At 36.5% G+C, this 6,838-nt stretch overlaps 1 pseudogene; it reads left to right on the forward strand.

Moving 5' to 3' along the window:
• The first annotated feature begins 920 nt into the window (after positions 1 to 920).
• Positions 921 to 1,909, forward strand: LOC143649142 (syndetin pseudogene; annotated as a pseudogene).
• Positions 1,910 to 6,838: the final 4,929 nt, after the last annotated feature.

The following is a 6,838-nucleotide window of genomic DNA, read 5'->3' on the forward strand; positions in this document are numbered from 1 at the left end:
CAGCAGGCGTTGGTGAAAATTTTCAATATGAGGGAGATGCAAAGCCTTGAAGAATTTGGAATAGAGGAGTGATATGATCTGACATGTTTTGAAAGAATCACTCTGGATTCTGTATTTATTGGAATACAAAGAGATAAGGGTGATAGCAAGATGTACTGTGACAATACAGATAAGAAATAAAAGTAGCTTGAGCTGGAAAGACAGTGGAAGAAGTGGTGAGAAATAGTCAGATTCTGGATATTAAAAGTTGTGCCAACAGAAAGAAATGAGCTCAAAATAACTTTAAGCATGAGGGCTTTATGATAAAAAAGAACGAAGTTGTCATTTAACACGATAGAGAAGACTATGGTAGAAACAAGATAGGTGGAGCAGATGGTAGAGTCTTTATCTATCAAACTTGACAGGCAAAGGAAAGATCCATGTGGAAGTATCAATTAGGCAGACCAAGGGAATGGTCTGGCATAAAGAAATAATGTAGTTGCAACATTTAAAGCCATGAGAATCAATCAAATCACCTACAGAAGAAAGACAAATAGAAAAGAGAAAAGGTCTGAGGACTGAGACCCAGGGCATTCCACTATTTAGAAGTAAGATACAAAAAGAGAAACCAACAAAAGAGAACCATGAGAAAGTATCTGTCAAGTCAAATCAAGAATGTGACTCAGAAAGGAGTGGGTAACTCTTTCAAATGCTGTTGCCAGGTAAAATGAGATGAAAACTAAAAACTGATCACAAGATTTAAACACAAAGAGGTTATTGATCATTTTGACCAGCTGTTTCTACGAGTGGCCAAATGGAGAGGAATCAACAGAAAATATGAGAATCGGAATGAATAAAAGCAAGTATGGGCAAGCACCCACTAAGGCTTCACTCTGCCAGGGCCAGCCATCAGGTAGTCCATCGTGGTTTGTTAGTTCTTCATGGCAGGGTACCCCTCACAATTTCGACATGCGAAAATCAAACCTCTCATAACTCAACAAGGTCTGCAAAGCCCTCCAGGGAACCTCAGTGAACTTGTTGCCATTGAGAGTTTCTGAATCCCTCATTAAGAGGAGGGATTCAGAGAACAGCCAAGTGACCCTTAAGCTGAACAAGAACTAATTAACAATACTGAACAAGTATATTTTTCCATGGACTCATTTGATATTGCTAAATATGAGCTAGGGAAGCTCTCTTCTGTTCTCAATTTGCAAGAATTAGAGGAATACAGAGACAAATTGAAACAGCAAGCTGCAGTCTCTAAAACAGTAGCAGATTTAATCCTTGATAAACAGCCTGATTACATAAAGAAACTTGAAAAAGTCACCTCCTTTCAGACAGGTCTTCAGGTAACTGCTGTTATCTGTACAAATGGAAGGAAGCACTTGAATATTGCAAAAGAAGGTTTTGCTCAAGCTAGTTTAGGCCTTCTTGCAAATCAAAGGAAATACAATTGCTGGTTGGGCTTTTGAAATCACTGAGAACTATAAAAACTTTGCAAATTGGACATGTGCTTAAGTGAAATACTAGAGAAGGAAGACTATCCAGGAGTTATTCAGTTATGCCGGGTGTCAGAAAGCTGCCAGCACTTTTCAACATTACAATTGTATAAGTGAACTGAAATCAAAGCTGTAGACACTTTAGAACAAATTGAGGAGCATTTGGATATAGCTTTTCCCCAAATCTGTAGGGATTTTGGCATTAACCATGATAGCAAAGTTAAACCTACTGACTTATTGGAATAACACAGACAACAATGGATCAGTTTCATATTTACTTCACCTAAGCCATCCACAATACTGTGTGTCAAGTTATTGGTAATGTGGAACTATGTGCAGGAAACACAGATACAAAATTCCAAAAACTACAATAGAAGGATCTCTGCACAATATGTACTACCTTAGTGGTCATTCATACCTCTCTTTTTTAGTTTTTCAGTGAATATTCTACTTCTCTTAACACCTACCATTTGAAGATGCTGCGAAAATGAAAGCAAGTATGTTTGCCAAATGTCACTTTCTCCTAGGTTATTCCTTTCTTGCTAGAGAAACGTGGACTCAGTCTCAAATGGTAATGGTTGATGAGATCGTATGGTGTTGTGGAGAGCAGTTGCTTCTAAATTGAATCTCTGCTGTTTGGTAGCTTCTATTAATGTTTTCTTTTGGGTTCTTAATTCTCTTCTACAATTGCATATAGGGTGTTTCTAAGCAATCACCTTTGGGACATTGCTGTATAAACTTTCAGTCTGTCTCTGTCAGCATCTGTAACCAATCTTTCCTCTTCCTTCTTAAAGGAATATAGGCCTATAGGTGACTCATTTGTGCTATATTATAAAAGTAAATCCTGCTGATGGGTTGATGTAGCATGTGAAGAAAATAAATTGATAAAATTTATTGGGTGAAGGGTGGTGTCATTGTCATTTGCTTCTGCAGGGAAGACTGGTGGAGAGCAGACCTATAATTTCATGCGGTTCTTTTTTTGGTATGTTGTATGGCCTCACATTTTATTCTTTTTCCATGTGAGTATCCCATTTTTGCAGCACCATTTGTTGAAATTTCAGTTGTTGTTGTTTGTTTATTTCTTGCTTGTTTGTTGCTTGCTTGTTTGTTTTGGGAAGTACATAGGCCAGGAATCAAACCTGGGTCTCCCGCATGGCAGGTGAGAATTTTACTACTGAACTACCCTTGCACTCCCGATGACTTTTATTTTGAACCTGATAAAATGGTTTCAGTGGACTTATTGAGGAGGCAGTTGGATAAAAGAACCTAGGGAGAGATCAGAGCTGGATTTATAGATTTGGTAATAGTCAACATCTGATTATAATTAAAGCCATGATACTGGATAAGATCATTTGGGGAAAGACTATAGCTAAAGAAAATAAGCAAGCTCCAGGCCCTGTAGCACTGAGGGGTTGTACATTCAGGGATTCAGCAGGGAGAAACCAGTAGAAGAGCCTGAGAAGGAGCAGCCATTGGGTCAGAGGAAAGTCAGGAGGTCATAGTGTCACACAGCCTAAAGAAGAAAATGTTTCAAGGAGAAAGCAGTGTTAACCTATGTCAGATGCTGCTGAGAGTCTGAATAAGGTGACATTTCACAATTCACCTCTTGATTTGACAATATGGAGGTTGCTGCTGACCTTGGTCTTTAATTCTCTTTAATTCTAGCCTAACAATATTCTGTTTTTCATACTAGAGTCAATCTTGAGTTTTCTCTGATGTTTATTCAGGAAATTATCACTTAGTTCTAGGAAGTAGCTATCTGGATGTGAATACATCAAAAATCTGTTAGCCTAGTTGTTATTGGCAAATTGTTCCAATGTCTTTGAGTTTAAGTAGTCATTCTCTATGGTAATTACATCCAGGAATTAGTGAAATTAAATTGATCTTCATTCTTCAATAAGTTTGTCAATGTGCATATTATATGTCCAATGCGAGCTGGTGAAATAGTTTTACTTGAGCTACAACGAATTCCAAAAGGATGTGATTGTATATGATGTATGAAGAGTTAATAGTAAAAGTGGATGGTTGTTAATACAGCTAAAAATGTTTTCTTAATAGTTTCATAAATCACAAGGACCGTTTCACAAAATTGATGATTATTAATTTTGTTATTAATTTTAAGAGTAGTTTTGCATAATTACATTTTTGAGTACACATCTTTAAATACTCATCATTTGGCAAGTTTTAATGATTTTGAAATGTATTTTCTTATTTATATATTTCCCTACTTTGACAGTACATATTTTAAAATTAAATACCCAATCAATTTCATTTTTTAATTTTATTAGTGTTACTGTCATTTGACTTAAATTGTAAAGCAATTTGTTACAAGTCAGCAATTTTGCTGTTAAAGGAGAAAATAACTTTTGATAATTGAAATATGCACTTTTAACAAAAAAGCAAATATAAACAATTCTTCAGAGCAATTTGCTTTAAAGGACAGCAGAGAAATGGAATTGGTAGCTGGAGAAGGAAATAGAGTAAAATAAATGTTTGTTTATATTCAAACAGAAACTAACAGCATCTTCTATACAGGTGAGAATGATCTAATATAAAGCAAAAAAAAAAAAAAATTGGTGATGCGTGAGAGGAGGTTTGCTGAAGCAATGTCCCTAAGTAAGGGAAGAGAATCAGTACTAGTGTTCAAGTTGGTTTTATATGCACAGAGAAGGCACAGGAATTTAGAGGCTGATAGATATGCTAGGAGAAGTTGGCAGAAATTCCATTTTGATTGCTTCTAATTCTTTTCGGTGAAATAGGAAGCAAGAGCTTCAAATGTGAGAGAAGAGGGAGGGGACAGTGTTGGAGATTTATATAGAGCTGACAGGAAAATGAAAAGAAATGTAAGATAGTATAATTGCCACACAATAATTGAGTCCTCCTTATGGTTGGGAATCATGAAATTAAACTGGGAGGTCATGATGATTTTTATTTTTCTCCAGCCAGATCATCAGCTCAGATGCAGACATAGAGTAGATGGAGACATTACTTTGACCATGATTTATCTTGAGCCAGCTGAGTGAAATGGAAGAAGAAAGGGGAAAGGGAGTGAAAATAATGAAGGAATATGAAACCTAATAGAGTGAGAATGATGGACCTGAGAATGATGAGGTGGATTGTAGGCCCTGGAGGGGTCAGAAATTTTTAAAGTTGGGTATCTTAACTCTAACAGTTTTTATAAAGGTGTTTTAGAGATAATCAGATATATAGACAGAAATTGTGGCTTGGAGAGTTGGGATGCTTAGAATTGAGATTATGGTGTGGGCAGTTTGACAAAGTCTAGGAGATAACCATGGAAATGGGTGGAGAGATAAACAGATGGTATATTCTACTTGCAAGAGATTCAAAGCTGAGAATTGGGTTGGGTAAGAAGAAAGCAGGGAGAAACCTGTACTGGCAACATTTACAGTCAATAGCCTTGTGTGCAACTCCTTGATTATTTCCTCAAGACTTTTTTCTGAATAAAAGTTAATGGCTATGTACAGTTTTGAGCTCTAGAACTCATTGCCAAGCTACCTTCCAGAAGTGTAGTATCAATTTACAATTTCAACTGGCAATGTGAAAATAATGTCTTTTTAATGCCCATAGCTAACACTGAAAATTATCAGCTTAAAAATCCTTGCAAATTTTGAATGCAAAAATTAAATCTAGTCATTGTTTTCATTTTATTTCATTCATTATGTTAATATCTAACGAATGATGTTATTAAGTGCTTATTATGTATGAGGTGGATGACCAAGGCAGAGATAATTCCTGTTCCCATGAAGTTTAAAATCTCAACAGAGAAAAAAAGATTATGCAAATAATTATTTAATTACCATTGTGTCAACTGGGGCAAAAAAAGAGAAGTACTGGTGCTACCAGGATATATAATAGGGTCCACCTAATCAGTCTTGGGTGTCAGGTAACTAATGTAGCAAAGAAGAGACAGTTGAGTCTCAATTATTATTGGAAATTGGATGGTTAAACATTTTTGGAAATGATTTTGAATATTTTTATTTCTTTTTAACGTTTTCCATTCATATGCTTTGCACACTTTGAAATTGTATCTTCCATTCATATACTTTGCACACTTTGAAATTGTATCTGTTTTTAAACAGGCAGTGCATAATTTTGAATGTTTTTTTCTCATGGCATGTCTCGTAATAGAACACTAATGTTCCACAAAATATAATTTGAGAGATATAGGTCAATAACTATCCACGTGATTTTTGCACAGAGACCTGGAATTCTAAGAAGTTCAATGCACCTCTTACCACCATTACTAGATTATAAGATTGAGGTCAGAGATGCTGAATTTGTAATGACTATTCTTTTCGTTGCTGCATATTTTATCTCCTTTATCCACTTCATCTTCTTTTACCATACCCTATTGTCCTGATCACAGGGTAAGGCATATGAGCGTGGGTGGGCTATAAATCAGCCCCAACGACCTGGTCCAAAGTTGGAAAAGTATTTTGGGCCAAATTGAGTCCTTCAAATTGGCTGCAATTGATTGGGGAAAAAATGATTTCTTCTCCAAAAACAGGTCTCTAAGTCCTGAGCTCCCTGTGGCCACAGTTGTAGGCTTATGGAAATAGGTAGCTTGAGGCAAGGAAGCTAATATGCAGAGAGTAGTAGGAGATATAATGATGGAAAAGGAAAAGCAAGGAGTGAGAGTAAGAGGAAGATAGAAAACGAGGGGGAGAGAATACAAGAGTCAAGTCCCTGAATGCAGTCTCCTCCGAGGTTGGCCCAGTCCAGCCCTTCATTTACTTAGGTGATCCAACAGAGTCTTGACTAATCAGTCTCCTAAGAATTTTAAACCCATCGGCAGCCTGCAGAGTCCCTCATTAAATATATTAATAACATTTTCTGATTCAATTCATATCTGGTACATAGTAGGAACTCAATAAATAGATGTTGAATGAATGATTCAAAGAACACATTTATAAAACCTAGTATACACAAAACATGAAGTTTTGTTATTGATGTTTTGCTTTGTTTTGTTTTTTGTACCACTGGAAAGAACCTGACCTGTTGCCATCTGGGCAGTTTCAGGAGAGCCAGACAGGGTCTGGTTCAGATGTAGTAGGTGCATCAATGCTGTCAGTGTTAATTTGATTTTCAGGGATGAGATATGTCTGAACTTACGTTAATCTAATAACTGTCTTACCATATTGTTTCTTCTGGAAGTCTTCTTCCTGCTGTTTTTTTTTTTCTATTCCATGTAGTGATGTATTAGTAAACTCCATTTGCCCTTCCTCCTATTGGGTGACCCAGCGACTGAGGAGCATCACTTGGGAATGGAAAGGAGGAACAAGAAAAGCCATCATTCCCCTCATGCCTGTGATTATATCTTTCCTGCTCTTTGTGACCCG

Source organism: Tamandua tetradactyla, chromosome 11 (assembly GCF_023851605.1).
Source record: "Tamandua tetradactyla isolate mTamTet1 chromosome 11, mTamTet1.pri, whole genome shotgun sequence".
NCBI classification, from domain to species: domain Eukaryota; kingdom Metazoa; phylum Chordata; class Mammalia; order Pilosa; family Myrmecophagidae; genus Tamandua; species Tamandua tetradactyla.